Consider the following 20,447-nt stretch of genomic DNA (forward strand, 5'->3'; position numbering starts at 1 on the left):
TGCCTGATTCCAAAGACCTGCATCCAAATGCCACCTGTGACACTAACTCAGAGTCCTGTCCTTGGCCTTGCACAAGTGGTTTCCCGCTGAGCCTCAGTTTCCTTATCTCTAAAATGGGACTAAAGATAGTCCTGACCTCACAACACGGCAATGAGAGGAACGTGGTGATGGTGCCTGAATCACAACCAGCGCGGCCCTGGCCTTGGAACTCGCCAGCATCCTTCCCTCGTCAGCCTGGGGGCCTCTGGGCACTCTCCTTCCCAAAGCCGCTCACAGCTCTGAGGAAGGCTCGAGGGGCAGGGAGGATGCAGAGAACTGCTCCCCAGGGCCCTGTGGAGGAGGGAACCTGCCCCCACGACTGTCTCTTTCCCCCAAAGCAGGGCCAGGGCTGCCCGGGTGTATGTAGGTCAGAGTGTTACAGCCCCAGAAGGGATGGAGGTGGAGGCATCGCCCGAGCTGGGAGGCACCTGTGTAGCTACCCCAGCAGCCCCAGCCTCCCGCGCCTGTTGACAGGTCAGACCCAGCCTTTTGGAGGAGGCGGAGGAGAAGACAGGTAGGGGTAAAGCTTCCTCCAGACAGATCCCAGATCCCAGAAACCACACCCCCTAGTCAACTCTGGAGGCCCTTACACAGATTGGGCTGGGAGACAGAGAAGGCTGGAGAATGACAGAAACAAGATGGACAGGGGGCCAGACCAGGCCTAGTTGGCCACAGAAGGTGACAGAAAGAGTCGTCTCCCTGCCATGCGAACCCACAGATCCAGACACCTCCATGGAGACAACCAAAGAGCAGGGACCTCCGGTCCATCTCCTCCCCTCCCCAGAGGCACTGGGAGACGCGTGTTCTCACATGGACAGGCACACAGGCTCAGGCACACATGTATGCGGTCGTTCCTAAGGATACATGTGCAGATGCAAACCACGCAGACAAGCAGGCACAAAGATACACGTGTACATAGAGACAGACACAGGTGTGTAAACACCATCTTACACTCAAATGTGTAGACAGGCACAGACAAGCACAAGGAAACTGGCAGGAGGACATTTACAGCCACACACAGGCAGGCTTACAGGCACAAAGCTAAACAGACAAAAGGCAAGCTGCTGGAAGCACTAAGAAACAGGCACACTCCACACACACACACACACACACACACACACTGCACTGCTTGCTTTCCCCCAAACCCTTATTCTCCCCTACGCGGTAGAAACCACCTCTATGCCTGGAGCAGAGGAACCTGCCCATACTCCCTCCCTTCCTCCTGCCCAAGGTAGCAGGCAGCTGGCTCCCCAAAGCCAGGAGGGCCACCAGGAGAAGGAGGCTGTGGGCCCTCATGTTTCTGTTGCCAACACCTAATGAGGTGGAACCCAGAGGCCCCTAAATTAACATCTGCAGCCTCAGGGAGGCTAGAGCAACTGAGTCAGGGGAGGAAGGAGAGGGGCTGGCTGGAGTGGCATGTGTCTGCCTCATCCTGGCCTCACCCCCTGCTCAAGAGCCTCTGTGCAAGGGTGCTTGTGCAAGAACTGATGGTGGGTGGGACAGGCCCTGGGCGCCTGGGGCTAGGATCCAGTCCTGCCTGTATCACCGACTTGGGCTGTGATTTGGAGAAGCCTTGTTCCTCTTCGGACCTCAGTTTTTCTCATCTGTATAAAGAGCGAGGATTGTTGAGTCAGATGCTCCCTTTCCTGGTTCTCTAAGACTTTGAAGCCCCAGCAATGACTTAGGCAGAGATGAAAGTCAGCTCTGAATGGCCAGGAGGGGTTTGCAGAGTTCTGGGTGCTTAGCAAGCATTCGAGTTAGGGTCAGAGCTCTCTGCTGGAGAAGGCTGGCCCAGGCTGGCACGGTGACTGAGGCCAGCCCTGGCCTCCCCTCTTGGGCTCCCGTGGATGGGAGAGTGAGACCTCCCCACCTTCGGTAAGGTCACCTTCAGTGGCATCTGGTAGAACTGCCCTCCGCCTGGGGCTGACGGAGCTGTCGGGGCTGGATGGGGCAAGGGTTTAGGTTGGGCTGCGGTCGCTGGTCACAGCAGATGGAGGTGGCCTCTGGGACCCGTTCTCTGGCCCTAAGGGATCCTGAGCAAAAAATCGTCTCAGCCAAGGCCCCCACCGTACGTTTCGCATCATCTCGCTCCTGCGTTTGGTGGAAGAGAGACAACTAGGGCTCAGGGTCCTAAGGGGCCCCAAGTAGAAACCCCACTGAACCTTAGTAACTTACCAGGACCGGATGAGATCAAGACCATCTTCCCCACCCTCCCATTGGAAAGATAAGGAAACTGTAGGCTGTCAATGGGAGGGGACTGGCTCAAGGACACAAAGTTAATTTCTAACTAGGCTGGGACATCTGTCATCACCTCTCCATGAACCCCATCCAGGTCCTTGGAAGTGAGGCAGTACCTCATGTGACCCTGAGAAAGGAAGAGCATGTTCCAGTCCAGGACAGCTCCCACATTCAGGAAGTTCTTTCTTGGGTTTAACTTGAATCCCTCATGCTATCTTCTAAGCTCTCAGGAAAAGAGGAGCCCTGTCGTCTATGATCTGATGTGACTTTTGGAATTCTAGCATCCCCTTGGCAACTTTATTTAGAAGGAGAATTTTATGAGGCTAATTTTTCTTCCTGATTACAAACTACATGTACATTGAAGAAATGCTTTTCCGATTAAGATGATTTTGTAGACATTTTCCAGTGTCATGAAGTGTCCTCCAATATCATCATTTCTAATGGTTATATGGTATTTTGTAAGATTGATATGCCAAAACATATATAATTAGTTCCTTATTGTGAAACACGTAAGTTTCCATTTTTTAGCTTTCATACATAAAGCTGTGAAACAATCTCTATACATACATTTTGAGTCACATCTCTATTTTCTTAGGGTAAATTTGTCAAAGTGAAAATGTACAAGTACAAACTTCCAGTTATAAAATATATAAGTCCTGGGGATGTAATGTACAGCATGGTGACTATAGTTAATAATACTGTATTAGATATTTGAAAGTTGCTAAGACAGTAGATTTTGAAAGTTCTCATCACAAGAAAAAATTTTGTAACTATGTATGGCAACAGATGTTAAGCTTTATTATGGTGGTCAATTTCACAATCTATACAAATAGCAAATCATTATGTGGTACACCTAAAAGTAATATAATATGTCAATTATACCTCAATATAAAACAACTGGTAGAAATGTAAATTGATACAGCCACTATGGAGAACAGTATGGAGGTTCCTTAAAAAACTACAAATAAAACTACCGTACGACCCAGCAATCCCACTACTGGGCATGTACCCTGAGAAAACCATAATTCAAAAAGAGTCATGTACCAAAATGTTCATTGCAGCTCTATTTACAATAGCCAGGACATGGAAGCAACCTGAGTGTCCATCAACAGATGAATGGATAAAGAAGATGTGGTACATATATACAATGGAATATTACTCAGCCATAAAAAGAAACGAAATTGAGCTATTTGTAATGAGGTGGATAGACCTAGAGTCTGTCATATAGAATGAAGTAAGTCAGAAAGAGAAAAACAAATACTGTATGCTAACACATATATATGGAATCGAAGAAGAAGAAGAAAAAAAAGGTCATGAAGAACCTAGGAGTAAGATGGGAATAAAGACACAGACCTACTAGAGAATGGACTTGAGGATATGGGGAGGGGGAAGGGTAAGCTGTGACAAAGTGAGAGAGTGGCATGGACATATATACACTACCAAACGTAAGGTAGATAGCTAGTGGGAAGCAGCCGCATAGCACAGGGAGATCAGCTCGGTGGTTTGTGACCACCTAGAAGGGTGGGATAGGGAGGGTGGGAGGGTGGGAGACACAAGAGGGAAGAGATATGGGAACATATGTATATGTATAACTCATTCACTTTGTTATAAAGCAGAAACTAACACACCATTGTAAAGCAATTATACTCTAATAAAGATGTTAAAAAAAAAAAAGCAAAGGAAATTTGTAAATCTGTCACTACAGCTACTCTATCAGGCATGAATACCTTGCACATTTTGCAAAATACCTTTTAATCTTGCATCAAAAACGCAGTTTTTATGTGGATGTAGGATTGCTATAAGAAAGGCATACCTGTAGATTGTCCTAGTATCATTTAGTGAATGATTCATACTTTTGCCATTGATTGGAAATCAGAACTTTATAAAAACTCAAGTTTTATATGTAACAGGGTCTGTGTTTGGGGTTTCTGTTCTTCTTCATTGACTGTTTATTCTTGTGCCATCATTGCTTTGGTAATTGTAGCTTCACAATACATTTTAGTGACTGGTGGTACCCATTACCCTTCATTAATCTTCATTAATCTAATTGTCTATGTCACAAGTGTTTCATTCTTTCATGTGGACCTAACAATCATTTTTTTAAATTTCAAAACTAAATTCATTGTTTTTTGTTAAACATTTTATCATAAAAATTTTCACACACACACAAAAAAAACAGCAAATACTTTTCTGAGGCCGTGTATACGTATCAGCCAGATTCAATAATCAACATTTCTCCCAGCTTTGTTGATATATTAATTGACATATAACATTGTGTAAGTTTAAGGTGCACAATGTGATGATTTGGTACACATATATATTACATATCACCATAATAAGGTTAGTTAACACATTCTTTTTTAAAAAATTTATTTTATTGATTTAACAGTTGATTTACAATGTTGTGTTAGTTTCTGCTGTACAGAAAAGTGATTCAGTTATACATATATCTACATTCTTTTTCATATTCTTTTCCATTATGGTTTATCACAGGATATTGAATATAGTTTCCTGTGCTATATAGTAGGACCTTGTTGTTTATCCATTCTATATATAATATTTTGCATCTGCTAATCCCAAACTCCCAGTCCATCCCTCCACTGCTTTCCCCCCCAGCAACCACAAGTCTGTTCTCTATGTCTGTGAGTCTGTTTCTGTTTTGTAGATAGGTTCATTTGGGTCATTTTATATTCCACATAGAAGTGATAGCTTATGGTATTTGTCTTTCTCTTTCTGACTTACTTCACTTAGTATGATAATCTCTAGGCCCATCTATGTTGCTGCAAATGGCATTATTTCACTCTTTCTTATGGCTGAGTAATATTCCATTATATATATATATATCTCACATCTTCTTTATCCATTCTTCTGTCAATAGACATTTAGGTTGTTTCCATATCTTGGCTATTGTGAATAGTGCTGCTGTGAACATAGAGGTGCATGTATCTTTTTGAATTAGAATTTTGTCCAGATATATGCCCAGGACTGGGATTGCTGGATCATATGGTAACTCTTGTTTCGTTTTTTAAGGACCCTCCTTACTGCTTTCCATAGTGGCTGCACCAATTTACATTCCCACCAACAGTGAACACATTCTTTAACTCACACAATTACCATTCTGTGGTAGTTGTTATGGTGAGAACATTGTTTTTTTCTTTTGTATCTGGGGTGATGAATGTTAACTAAACTTATTGTGGCAATCATTTCATGATATATGTAAGTCAAATCATTACACTGTACACCTTAAACTTACAGAGAGTGCTGTGTGTCAGTGATCTCAGTAGAACTGAGAGGGAAAAGAGTGAGCAAACTCCAGCAAGAACAACAAAAAAAGCTCTAGTCTTAGCAACCGTCAAGTGGACAATACAGTATTGACAGCTAAAGTCATCATGCTGTACATTACACCTCTGGAACTTATAAGTCTCAGCAATTAACATTTGACAACACTTCCTTCTCGTATAGCCCACTCCTTTTCTGGCTGAAGTATTTTAAAGTAAATCCATTGCATCTCTCATTTTTATCCTTCAATACTTCAGTTTGCATCTCAAAGAAATAAGGACATGTTCTCATGTAATCACAATACCGTTGTCATACCTAACACAATTAACAGTATTTCCTTAACATCATCTAATAGTCTATTTTTCTCACCATCTCAGAAAGGACTTGGTACACTTTGTTTGTTTGAATGGAATCCAAACAAGTCACACACATCGAGTTGGTTGTATGTCTCTTTTCTTTTAATCTCAAACATTTCTTCAACTTGTACTTCTCTTCCTTCCCATCCTCCTCTTCCTGCTTCATGTTATTTATTTGTTGAACGAAACAGAGGAATTTTTCTTTAGAGTATCCCATGTTACTTCCCTGTGATATCTTTCAACTTACTCCTCTATCCTTCGTATTTCCTGTAGATGAGTTTTGTTGAGGTTCAAGTTCGGTATTTTGACAAGAACACATCACAGCCATGCCGTGTGTTTGTATTGCAACATCTCAGGAGGAAGACTTTTAGTGCAGTGAAGATAGATGAATGCTTTTTAGGTGAAATCCCCTCATACTCTCTTTGTAAAGTGGTGCTTTCCTACTTACAAACTGCAGATAAACTGTGAGGTGAAGACTTGGCCCCCCTGTAAATATCCAGTCCCAGTCAAACTTTTACCAAATGATTTTAGAAGCCATGGATAATCATCACCTGAATCAATTACTTTATTAGAGGTTGGAAAACCCACTGGGTTTTGATTTTGATTATATTTAAGGTATAAATGATGTTGGCCAAGAAGGACATCTTGACCTTGTAGAGGCTTCCTGTTTGGGGAAGAGCATATCTTTTTAGAATCTTTTTTTTCCTCATTATGGAAAATTTCAAAATCAATGTATTCATATCTTTTTAAATGTCATTTAGTAAAATTTTGTAGGTTTTTTTCAGAAAATTTCTGTACATTTCTAGATGCATTTATTCGTAGGTATTTTATGTATTTTGATAATGCTCAATAGTAACTTTTTTTACTCATATTTTTTATCTAGTTTTTGCTAGTATTTAATAATATGAATTATCCCTACTTAATTACCAAGAGAAATTTGAGAGGTTTTTTTTTGAATTTTATTCTATTTTTTTTTAGAGCAGGTTCTTATTAGTTATCCATTTTATACATATTAGTGTATATATGTCAATCCCAATCTCCCAATTCATCCCACCATGAGCACCACCACCACCACCCACCCTGTCGCTTTCCCCCCTTGGTGTCCATACGTTTGTTCTCTACATCTGTGTCTCAGTTTCTGCCCTGCACACTGGTTCAGCTGTAACATTTTTCTAGGTTCCACATATATGCATTAATATACAATATTTGTTTTTCACTTTCTGACTTACTTCACTCTGTATGACAGTCTTTATATTCATCCACGTCTCTACAAATGACTCAGTTTTGTTCCTTTTTATGGCTGAGTAATATTCGATTGTGTATATGTGCCACATCTTCTTTATCCATTCGTCTGTTAATGGGCTTCCATGACCTTGCTATTGTAAATAGTGCTGCAGTGAACATTGGGGTGCATGTGTCTTTTTGAATTATGGTTTTCTCTGGGTATATGCCCAGTAGTGGGATTGCTGGGTCATATGGTAATTCTACTTTTAGTTTTTTAAGGAACCTCCATACTGTTCTCCATAGTGGCTGTATCAATTTACATTCCCACCAACAGTGCAAGAGGGTTCCCTTTTCTCCACACCCTCTCCAGCATTTGTTGTTTATAGATTTTCTGATGATGCCCATTCTAACTGGTGTGAGGTGATACCTCACTGTAGTTTTGACTTGCCTTTCTCTAATAATTAGTGATGTTGAGCAGCTTTTCATGTGCTTCTTGGCCATCTGTATGTCTTCTTTGGAGAAATGTCTATTTAGGTCTTCTGCCCATTTTTGGATTGGGTTGTTTTTTTTTTAATATTGAACTGCATAAGCTATTTATATATTTTGGAGATTAATCCTTTGTCCATTGATTCATTTGCAAATATTTTCTCCCATTCTGAGGGTTCCTTTTTCGTCTTGTTTGTAGTTTCCATTGCTTTGCAAAAGCTTTTAAGTTTTATTAGGTCCCATTTGTTTATTTTTGTTTTTATTTCCATTACTCTAGGAGGTGGAGCAAAAAAGATCTTGCTGTGATTTATGTCGGAGAGTGTTCTTCCTGTGTTTTCCTCTAAGAGTTTTATAGTGTCCAGTCTTACATGTAGGTCTCTAATCCATTTTGAGTTTATTTTTCTGTATGGTATTAAGGAGTGTTCTAATTTCATTCTTTTACACGTAGCTGTCCAGTTGTCCCAGCACCACTTATTGAAGAGACTGTCTTTTCTCCATTGTATATCCTTGCCTCCTTTGTCATAGATTAGTTGACCATAGGTGTGTGGGTTTATCTCTGGGCTTTCTATCCTGTTCCATTGATCTATATTTCTGTTTTTGTGCCAGCACCATATTGTCTTGATTACTGTAGCTTTGTAGTGTAGTCTGAAGTCAGGGAGTCTGATTCCTCCAGATCCATGTTTTTCCCTCAAGACTGATTTGGCTGTTCGGGGTCTTTTGTGTCTCCATACAAATTTTAAGATTTTTTTGTTCTAGTTCTATAAAAAATGCCATTGGTAATTTGATAGGGATTGCATTGAATCTGTAGATTGCCTTTGGTAGTATAGTCATTTTCACAATATTGATTCTTCCAATCCAAGAACATGGTATATCTCTCCATCTGTTTGGATCATCTTTAATTTCTTTCATCAGTGTCTTATAGTTTTCTGCATACAGGTCTTTGGTCTCCCTAGGTAGGTTTATTCCTAGGTATTTCATTCTTTTTGTTGCAATGGTAAATGGGAGTGATTCCTTAATTTCTCTTTCAGACTTTTCATCATTAGTGTATAGGAATGCAAGAGATTTCTGTGCATTAATTTTGTATACTGCAACTTTACCAAATTCATTGATTAGCTCTAGTAGTTTTCTGGTGGCATTTTTAGGATTCTTATGTATAGTATCATGTCATCTACAGTGACAGTTTTCCTCCTTCTTTTTCAATTTGTATTCCTTTTATTTCTTTTTCTTCTCTGATTGCCATGGCTAGGACTTCAAAAACTATGTTGAGTAATAGTGGTAAGAGTGGACATCCTTGTCTTGTTCCTGATCTTAGAGGAAATGCTTTCAGTTTTTCACCACTGAGAATGATGTTTGCTGTGGGTTTGTAATATATGGCCTTTATTATTTTGAGGTAGGTTCCCTCTATGCCCACTTTCTGGAGAGTTTTTATCATAAATGGGTGTTGAATTTTGTCAAAAGCTTTTTCTGCATCTATTGAAATGATCATATGGTTTTTCTTCTTCAATTTGTTAATATGGTGTATCACATTGATTGATTTGCATATATTGAAGTATGCTTGCATCCCTGGGATAAATACCACTTGATCATGGTGTATGATCCTTTTAATGTGCTGCTGGATTCTGTTTGCTAGTATTTTGTTGAGGATTTTTGCATCTATATTCATCAGTGATATTGATCTGTAATTTTCTTTTTTTGTAGTAACTTTGTCTGGTTTTGGTATCAGGGTGATGGTGGTCTCATAGAATGAGTTTGGGAATGTTCCTTCCTCTGCAATTTTTTGGAAGAGTTTGAGAAGAATGAGTGTTAGCTCTTCTCTAAATTTGCAAATTTTACTTGCATTCACAATGTGAGCTTTTAATATGTAGACTCAAATCTATTATTTCAGAGATATTTTCCTCAATTATAGTTTTAAATAATTCTTCTATTTTGTTGTTTTGATTTTCTTCTTTGTGGGACTTGATTTATGTGTCTGGTGAATCACCATTGACTTTTTAATATTTAAGACTCTCTCTGTATTTTTAAGCTACTTCTTTATTTTTATTTCATGTTCTTTGCTTTTCTTATGTTTTCCATTTTCTTCCTTACTTTACTTAGTCCTTATTTATGAAATATTTTTGTCCTTTTCTTCAATTTCTCTACTGTCTTTCAGATTCCATTTCACATCTCCCTGCTATTTTGCTATCTCTTCTTTGAGTTTCTGTATTTCTGCTTTACGATGGTTCCTCATACCTTTAATTTGCTTTACTAGTTTTAAACATTTATTTTAGAATATCAGTTTTTCTCAGCTTTGTGGTGACATTTTACTGGGGATTTTAAAAATCCTGTTTTAAATGCTTTTAAGCTTTGCTACTCATTTCTGTTTTTTAAAAAAGAGTATTTTTGTATGGTCTATGATTTCTAAATTTCTTTCTTATTTTAATATCAGTAGATTTTCATGGACCAGTTATTGAAAGGAATATCTTACTGGAGTTGGATGGGTTGGAGGTTAGAATAGTTTCCTTAGCTTCTTAGCTCAAGGGCTCCCTCCTCTGTTGCTACAATAACGGACAGTTTTCTTAATACACGTGTGGACTTCTTTGATTGTTAAGTACTCATCTGAAATAGGAGGGCTTCCGCCATCAGTCATGGCCACTAAGAGATATTACTCCAACATTTCAAGGTAATAACCTCTCTCAATACTCCATATTCTTTTTCCCCGATGCATTTTATTTTATCTTTCTTTTTTTTTTTTTTTTTATCTCCCAGCACTTGTGTCCGACCTTTCTTGTTCTCAGACCCGTTCACTTCAACTCCCACGCAAGGTGGGTGCTTTGCCTTCTGAGAGGTGAATATTTGCTGATGTTTGGAAGTGTAAGTGTGGGAGGGTGCAGGGGTATGGCAGGTACCTGCAGTGTCTTCATCAACAAGCATTTCAACTGATCCCAGAATGCCTTCCTGCAGGGGTTGTAAAGCAATTGCCTATTTTTTCCCAGACTCTTTCACATCCAGGATTTCACGTGTGATTTGGGTTCTTACAGTGAAATGTGCTCGTACAATAGCTGAAGTTCTTTTTCTGCTTGAACTACCTAGAGTGATTTCTTTTGACTGCATCAGAATAACGCATTATTATATTTTTACATTATGACACATAATTTAAGCATCTCTTCTTAACACTTGCATTAATGATTACATGTATATAGGGACTTCCCTGGTGGTCCAGTGGGTAAGACTCAGTGCTCCCAATGCAAGGGACCTGGGTTCGATCCCTGGTCTTGGAAATAGGTCCCACATGCGTGCCACAACTAAGAATCTACATGCCGCAACTAGGAAGATCACAAGCCGCAGCTATAAGACCCCACATGTCGCAACAAAGACCCCGTGCAGCCAAAATACATAAATAAATTAAATAAATATTTTTAAAAAGTGATTACATGTATATAATCACTTCTTTAGATACAACTCTCAATTAGCCTTTCTCCACTCACATGGTTGCTTAAGTTCTTTATTCTTTATGAATTTTAATTTTCTTTATTTGATATGTTCAGATCACTTTTGCTGTGATGAAATAAAATTCATATTTTCAGGCAGGACAAGAAAAAATTAAACATAAAATTCTCTCTCTGCATTCGTTTGGGTCTCTTCCCTCCCTCCCTGATAAGCAGTGTGCATCTGCATTACACATTAACCAAACCTCCTCAAAGATAAGAGTGTCTGTTTGACCATAAAGAAAATTTTTTCCCCTTTCTTTTGACACTAGCAGTGCAACTTCTTAAAAGAATAGCATTCTTTCCCAACTCTGTAGTGGTCATGGACTTGCTGCTCTCTTTGTATGTGCTTACCCGGACTATGTATCGTTGGTGAACTTTGTGTAAAGTATCAGTATGTCATTTTGATGTATGATCCTTTGTCTCGAAAATGTATATGACTGTGCCTTCAACTTCCATCTGGTGGAACAGTTTCTCAGAGCTTCCTGAGAGTCTGTATTCCGGATTATAATTCTCAGTTTGGCTCAAATAAAATTCCCTCTTTTCTTCTTCTTCTTTTTTTTTTTTTTTTAGTACTTGGGCCTCTCACTGTTGTGGCCTCTTCCGTTGCGGAGCACAGGCTCTGGACGCGCAGGCTCAGCGGCCATGGCTCACGGGCCCAGCCGCTTCGAGGTATGTGGGATCCTCCCAGACCGGGGCACGAACCAGTGTCCCCTGCATCGGCAGGAGGACTCTCAACCACTGCGCCACCAGGGAGCCCCCCTCTTTTCTTCTTAACTTGACTGTTAACTGAAGTTTCGTCGACAGTTGTGACAAGCAAAAAAATTAGAAACTAATACATATAAAGGAAAAACTACTCATACTTGTCCCCTCCCATCATCATCATGTAACCAATGTTCACAGCAGTGTGTATTCCTTCAAACTCTTTTCCTTTTTCATACATAAATATTGTCAGGAGTTCTATATTCGACTGAAATATTATCAAAACACATATATTACTCTCCTACTTTTTTTTTCTGTTGGTAAGATTTCATGGACATTTATACTTATAAATGTAATAGGATCACATCAGACTTGTTGAGTTCTTTGGTAAAGCGATATTTATTTATTTATTTGTTTGTTTTTATTTGCCTTCTTCTTCCTTCTATACTACCTTTTTAACCTGTATCCTCCTATCAACCACTCAGGGAATGTATATTAATATTATGATGTGCAGCCTTCTTAAAATAACCAAAGTGATATTTGTTTACTACAGCCAAGTTGAAAACATACTCTCATTATGTGCAATCATCTGTTTTTGGACTCTCTATTCTGTTTCATTTACATATCTATCATTGTTGTAATACCACTTTATCATAATTATTACAGCTTTAAAATAAACCTTGATATTTCCTATATCAAGTCTTATTAAATTATTCTTCAAGAGTATCTTGGCTATCTTGTCTTTTGCACTTTTTGTATGCATTTTAGAATTATATTGCCTTTTTTTTTTTTTGGTTTACTTTTACAAAAACCTTTCTGGGGGTTTGATAGCATTGAGACTAAAAATCAGTTTGAAGAGAATTGGCATCCTTATCATATTCAGTCTTCCAATCCATGAACATGGTATACCTTTCTGATTTGAGGATGTTAAAAAATGTCTCTCACTAAAGTTTTCTAATTTCCTCTGTAGTGGTTCTGCACAAAATTTATTACATTTATTCATAAGCTCTTCATATTTTATATAATTATATATATCAATAAAATTTCATTTACTGATTTGTATTGTTGATGTATAGAGTACCATTGATTTTTGTATAGTTCCTTTGTATGTGTCTGTCATAATAAACTCTCATTGATTCTAACAATTTATCTGTAGATTTGTCTGGAATTTTTTGAACACAGTTGCATCATCTTTGAATAATGACAGTTTTGTTTTTTCTTTCCAATACTTACTTGCACCTTTTATTTCTTCTACTTGTCTGATGCTATAGAATAGGGTATCCCACATAATATTGAACAGAATTGGGAATAGTTCCTGATTTTATAAGGAGAGGTTAAAACCTTTCACATTTGTGTATGATGTTTGCTATGGGGTAGTTTTTATCACTTTAAAAGAATTATTCTTCATTCCTAATTTGCTATTTTTATATTGCAACTGCATCTTGAATTTTATTGCATGCTGCTCTATATCTAAGCTTATATTTTTTCTTTAATCTGTTAGTGTGGTGAATTACATTAATTGAGTTTCTAGCATTAAACTACCTTTGATAGCTAAGATAAATTAAAATTAGTCACAAAAAATTGTCCTTTTTGCATATTACTGCATTCAGGTGGTAAGTGACTTATTTAGGATTTTTGTGTTCATGAATCTATGTTCTATGAGTGAGACTGGCTTAGAATCTTCCTTTTTCATAGTATCCTTGTTGAGAATTTTATTTATTTATTTATTTGTTTATTTTTATTATTATTTTTTGTGGTATGCGGGCCTCTCACTGTTGTGGCCTCTCCTGCTGCAGAGCACAAGCTCCGGACGCGCAGGCCCAGTGGCCATGGCCCACATGCCCAGCCGCCCCGTGGCATGCGGGATCCTCCCGGACCAGGGCACGAACGCGTGCCCCCTGCATCGGCAGGTGGACTCGCAACCACTGCGCCACCAGGGAAGCCCCAAGAATTTTATTTTTTAACAGCTTTACTGAGCTATAATTGACACAAATTCTTATTAAGTTCTGGTATCAAGATTATGTTTACTTCATAAAACATGCTGGAAATTGTATCTTATTTTCTATTTATATCATATTAGAATTAGTTGTTCCTTGGTTGCCTTTTCTTATGAAGAAATCTGATCCTAATGCTTCTTTTTGGTCAAATAATTGTTGACTGTTGATTCCATCTCTAGGATAGTTACAATATTATTCAGATTTTCTACTTTTTCTGGTGTCTGTTTCAATTTAGAAAGTTATTTTTTTCTATGATCCCTTTTGTATAATTTAGATTTTTTTTTTTTGGCACATGAATTGAAAGAAAATAATGAACCAATTTCACCAGTTTAAGGATATCATGAAGCAGAAATGCAGAAGTCCAGAGCAGAAGTAACCAAACAACAGGAGGCAATATCTAGATAAGAGGAGGAAAGGGTGCCACCCTGAGCTGTTTTGTGCAGGTCTAAGAATGAGTTAAAATTTTTATTTAGGCGGAGGAGGGGGACGCGGTGAGGGGGGTGGTGGTCAGCTTTGGTGTATGTGTTGGCCAGTTCTGAAATCTCCTTGAAAGATCCCTACATTGAGGAAGATCAAAGCAACAGTCTTTGTCAACTGGGAAATGGACCGTTTGAGTTCCTTTAGCATGTTTCACTCGAGGATTTGAGTACAAGAAACATCAAAGTGATCACACTTACGAAATAAGGACCTCAGATTTTCCTGTTCTTGACCCCAGCTGGACTGCTCAAGAAGAAATGGCCCTTTTAGAAGCTGTGATGGACTGCAGCTTTGGAAATTGACAGGATGTAGCCAATCAAATGTGCACCAAGACCAAGGAGGAGTGAAGCATTTCATCAGTAACCATCTGTTTGCATCTACCCTGCTGAACCTGAAGCAAGCAGAGGAGGCAAAAACTGCTGACACAGCCATTCCATTTCACTCTACAGATGACCCTCCCCGACCTACCTTTGACTCCTTGCTTTCTCGGCACATGGCAGATTTCAATGAGGAATTTGACAATTATTCAGAAGAGGACTTGAGAGACATTGATTTTGTTGAAGATGACTCGGACATTTTACACACTCTGAAGATGGCTGTTGTAGATATCTATCATTCTAGGTTAAAGGAGAGACAAAGGAGAAAAAAAATTATAAGAGACCATGGATCAATCAACCTTAGAAAATTTCAGTTAATGGAACGGCGGTATCCCAAGCTAGTCCAAGAGCCTTCAGAAACAATGAGGCGATTTGCAAGGATAGTGGCGCCGGTGGAGCATGACAAGTTCATTGAAAGCCATGCATTGGAATTCGAACTCCGAAGGGAAATCAAGAGGCTCCAGAAATACAGGACAGCAGGCATTACCAATTTTTGTAGTGCCAGAACCTAGGATCACCTCAGAAAGACTCCAGAAGAGGAACGTCTCAAACGCCCTATGCTCCCAGAGGTTCTCCAGTACATCCAGGACCGTAGCGCCTGCCAGCAGTGGCTCCGCCGGCAGGCTGACGTTGATTCTGGCCTGAGTCCTTCCATACCAATGGCTTCGAATTCAGGTAGACGAAGTTCACCACCCTTGAACCTCACTGGCCTCCCTGGCACAGAGAAGTTGAATGAAAAAGAAAAGGAGCTCTGTCAGATGGTGAGGTTGTTCCCAGGAGCCTATTTAGAATACAAATCTGCTCTACTGAACGAATGTAACAAGCAAGGAGGCTTGAGACTGGCACAGGCAAGAACACTCATCAAGATAGACGTGAACAAAACATGGGAAATCTATGATTTCCTCATCTGAGAAGGACACATCACTGAAGCCTGAGGCTCTCTGGGCCTAGTGGGCCAAAGGACAGTACGGGCATTCTGGAGTTTGTCTCTGAGCTGAATTCTCCTTGTAAAAAGAGGGGAAGAAACAAAGGAAACCTTAACTTGTATGAATGTCTACTTTCTTCTCCACCCTGCTTTAAAATACTCCTGTTGTTGGTACTGTGCTGCAGAGTTACGTGCTAGATAAGCTATTATTAATTGTGTGCGGGCATTCTTTCCTAACACCTCTTGTAACGAAAACAAGAACCATGGTACCTCACATCACAGTGTTGGTAGAAATAGAACTAAACCAGTCTTTAGTCCAGGAGTCCAGCTCAGATCCTTGTACTTGCTTGGGAGGTTGGTTTGCTGATTATCTGTTTTGCCTTCAAACATTACAGACAGATTTAAAATAAAGAGGTTATAGAGAGAGAAAGCTTTCTTCTTATGTCTGAGGATTTTTTTTAAGCTGACAACTTATGTTTATGAGCAAAGAGGAGGAAAATCTCCCCATGATGGTCTTGTCCCAAACTGCATCTTCAACTTTAATGTCTGGCTTTGTAACTTGCAGTCTGGCTGTCTAATCTGCAGTAGACTTTTGAGGAGGCGGCACCGGATATAAAATGTCTCTGTTAGTTTTAGAATTAATGGATTAAAATGTTTTGCTACTTAATTTGTGGGTGTGTCAAATATTCTGGTAACTAAAGCACACTTAGGGTGTTGGATGCACACCTCATCATGCTGCACTGTCTCTGCTAACATGTGTGTCCTGAGCTCACCCTGTTCTCACCCTTGGCTTCCCTGGGTGCCAGACCCCTGTGGATGGAGGTGATGCAATTAACCTCAGTGTTGCTTAGATTAAGACTTAAACCCTAATTTCTCAATGGTGAAAGGCTAGCCTACAATAAGGAGTTACTTGTAAAACAAAAGGAAAGCCTTTTCATATATGGAACTCACTAGATATGAGGGTGAGTGACCCCACCATATCTGAAACTTGGTCCTCAAATCTTTCTGCACAATAAGAAGCCAAACCCTGAGTCAGGGTTTTCCCTTTTCTGTTAGAAGCAAAGTTGTATAGAAATACTTCAGAATCCACACAAATTACCTCCAGTAGCTGACTGATTCTTTAATTCCTTCAACATTCAAAATATCTAATTCACATATTACATGCTTTGTTGGAAGTATCTGCTCAAACTTCTTGACTGATGTAAATATGCATGCAGTTTGCTAATAGATTTCATCTATGGGGTAACAAATGAAATGGAAACTCTTAGGATCTGAGGGAAACAGAATAAAAGACTTCAGTGTTTAAAAAAAATATTTTAGGGCTTCCCTGGTGGCGCAGTGGTTGAGAGTCCGCCTGCCGATGCAGGAGACACGGGTTCGTGACCCGGTCTGGGAAGATGCCACATGCCGCGGAGTGGCTGGGCCCGTGAGCCATGGCCGCTGAGCCTACGCGTCCGGAGCCTGTGCTCTGCAACGGGAGAGGCTACAACAGTGAGGGGCCCGCGTATCGCAAAAAAAAAAAAATTATTTATAAACTGTATCACAGACAAAGGACCTTTCTCTATAATAGATAAAGAGTGCTTAGAAATTAAGAAGAAAAAGGTTAATGACTATATAGAAAAATGAGCAAAAGAAATGAAGTTTTCAGGTAAAGAAATAGAAGTGGCTTTTAAAATATGAAGAAATGCTTGAAATAATTCATGATAGAGAAATGCTAACTAAACACTTCAGCAATGTATCACTTCTCACCCATCAGATTGATAAAAATCTCAAAGATTTTGCTCATGTTCAATTTTACTAGCTGATCCAAATTTACTTTCAAATCGGTTGCATGAATATATACTCTCACTAGTAATGTGTGAGGGTTTCTTTTCTCTACAGATCAACAAGAAAAAGATAGACCACCCAATTAGAAATGAGCAAGATGCTTGAATTAACAGAAAATTAGAAAATCCAAGGAAGTGTTGCCTCTGTGGAGGATGGAGAGGGAAGAAATTGGATAGGAGTAAAGGCTAATAGGGTAATAGGCTGTAGAGTAAATAGTCTCCTTTTTCACCTGGCACGTGAGTACAGGCTTCCATTGTAATGCTTTAATTCTTTAAAGAATATAGGTATGTTCTACACAATTCTTTTGTTTGTATAGCTTACTTTGCAGTGAGCTTTTTAAAATTTTTTTTTAAAGTAGCCTGCAGACTCTAATGTTCTGACATTTGTTTATATCTCCTTAGTGTTTCAGCATTGGTAGGCATGTGGTCCGAGTCCAAAGAGACAAAGGTGAAGATTTAAACAACTGGCTTACTATAAAATAATTAGTTTGCTTCAATCGCTCTCTCACCCAGAACTCAACTGTCATTTCCACAATTCAGGTTCTGTCCCTGACAACACCCAACTCCTGGGTATTCATTTTTATTACTCTGAACTATGGTAGCAATGACAAAATACCTTCTCAGACTAGCTTAGGCAGAAAGCCAATTTATTGGGTCATAACTGAACTAGGGGAAGGGTGTGGGAAGAGCTGCTCTCAAGATAAAGGGGAATGAAGGGCTGGTTTGTGCCTTCCGATTCCTCTCTCACCATCATTTCTCTGATTTTCTAAGTGAATTAGTTTCCTTTTTCTTGCACAGTTAACCTACTCCCAGACTGGAACCATAGCTTCTGGAGTTCCCAGGCTCATCTCTACCACCTTTACCAAAAGGAGGGACTTCCCCCTTCCCCTAGTGTCTATTCAAATAAAGGACATCAGTAGACCTGAGACACACACACACACACACACACACACACACGCACCCTGCTGTGACTGGGGGTCAGGCTTTCATGATCAGCAGTCCCCATTAGATTCCTAAGTTGATGGTACAAAGAAACAAGAGTTCTTCAGAAGAAACAGCATGCTGTTCTAAGAAGGAGGAAGCCATGTTGGATGTATGCACTGTAGATGTCCACCTTATAGATGATTCATATTTTCTTCCTTTTATTTTATGGGTGTTTTCTCTCTTCTGACTGTGATTTCAAGGGCATCATGCCATTCCAGATGTCAAATTCCACCTTCCCTGTTACTTTCTTGGGGCATTTCAGAGACTACCTGTGAAATGGAAAAGTACACTGATTAGTCATTAGACGTCCAAGGCAAACATGCCTTTGAGAGTTTTTCTTGGGGTTAGGGGAGAATGAAAGAAAAGCCCAGCTTGATGCTGGGAGGGGTAAACTGTTAGGGTAGGTCTGGGTGGGTCTTGCAGGAACAGGGAGTAACTGGGGAACACCTTGGCTATGAAAACTGAACACCAGACCTACCACTGACTTGTTAAATGACCATGGGTGATTCCTTTCTCTTCTTTGGGCTCCATATTCTTTCTATTCTAAGTATGAAGAATTTGGCTGTAATGGTGCCCAAGGGGAGCCAGCCCTGCTTCTTTGTGAGAAAGTGAGGTAGCTATTGGGGCTATGAGAGATGATGCAACAATAACTGCCATTTCTCCCTTAAATAATCCTTGGGGAAGGGCCCAAGGTGCTTCCCAGGATGGAGGTGGATATTTCCTGGTAGAACTAAGAAAATGCACCACTTGTCCCTTGTGAAACCACAGACACACCCTTGGCACCCGGCCAAGCTGGAGCTGCATAAAACTAGGTTTGGCCTCAGCTCTTAGCCATTCACCTTCCTGACAACATGAAGTCCAGAAACTTCTTGATCCTGGTGGTAGTGCTTCTTGTCCTTGGGACGCTGGTGGCAAAGGCAGCTGTCGTAAGAGGTGAATAGGGAAGTGGCCTGGGTGGGGCTGGGTTGGGTTGAGGAGAGGATGTTGGGGGCAGCCTGGGTACTGACAGGGGGTACTTCCAGAGCAGCAGGCAGGGCTAGAGCCCACTCTTCAGCCTGGACAGTAGGTTTCCAGCGTATCCAGAGAAGTAGGAAGTTGCCTACTAGACTCTACATGCTTTCCACCCCAGGACTGAGATATCAGGGCTGTTTGTGGAAGGAGTGTTGTTACATGACCTTGGCCTCAAGTGTTGATACTTGGACAGAACGTTCAATGAAGTGAGGGGTCCCAGGAATCTGGTCGCTGGGTGTGGGGTCTGTCCCCTGCCTGTCTGCCCCGTAAGATCACCTGTCATCAGTCCTCTAAGAGAAGGTTAAGAACCAACAGGGCCTCAAAAATCATGTAGTTTGAAGACCCCTATTTTCCAAAGGAGGACATTGAGACCTAGGGAGGGGTGAGGATTTGTCAAGACAGTCTCCAGAGCCAGGATGGAGCTCAGGTCTCCTGGTAGGTGTCTCACGGCTCCTTTCCTTTCCATTAAGTTTCCTCAGAGATGTCAAAGTGACACCTCTGAAAGACACTTCAGTCTGGCATATCCTCGTGAGGGCCCTAAGACCCAGAATGGAGGGTGAGGAGAAGAAATGGACACCCGAGGAACCCCGGTCCCAGCCTTCCAAGAGCACAGACCCCAGCTAGCCCTGGTGACCCTCCGCTATCTCAAGTCACATTTTGAGGGACACTGCAGTGAACAGTGGCTGGACCTGGAGGAAAGACTAGATAGTTAAAGCAGGTACACTGTTCTAAATGTGGGGATATTTCTTTGTTGTCCTAAAGGTCAAGGCACTACGAAAGGCAATGTTCTGATCAAAGGACAAGATCCAGTCGAAGGTCAAGATCCAGTCGAAGGTCAAGATCCAGTCGAAGGTCAAGAAGATCCAGTCGAAGGTCAAGATCTAGTCGAAGGTCAAGATCCAGTCGAAGGTCAAGAAGATCCAGTCGGATTCCGCCAGTCCACTAAGAGTGGCTCCTGCCCCAGGGTTCTGTTCCAGTGCGGCTTTAAACATCCCATTAACAAATGTGTGACAGATGCTCAATGCCCGGGGCTCAAGAAGTGCTGTGTGAGCTATTGCGGGA

General features: G+C 40.5%; 1 pseudogene across 1 annotated transcript; it reads left to right on the forward strand.

The window, feature by feature from the left end:
• The first annotated feature begins 113 nt into the window (after window positions 1–113).
• On the forward strand, window positions 114–15,574 carry LOC309973546 (transcriptional adapter 2-alpha-like; annotated as a pseudogene). The gene is made up of 2 exons: window positions 114–513; window positions 14,410–15,574. The product of its transcript is annotated as a transcriptional adapter 2-alpha-like (transcript).
• The last annotated feature ends 4,873 nt before the right edge of the window (window positions 15,575–20,447 follow it).

The sequence above is a fragment of the Leucopleurus acutus genome, assembly GCF_964270905.1.
Source record: "Leucopleurus acutus genome assembly, chromosome: 16".
In the NCBI taxonomy this organism is placed as follows: domain Eukaryota; kingdom Metazoa; phylum Chordata; class Mammalia; order Artiodactyla; family Delphinidae; genus Leucopleurus; species Leucopleurus acutus.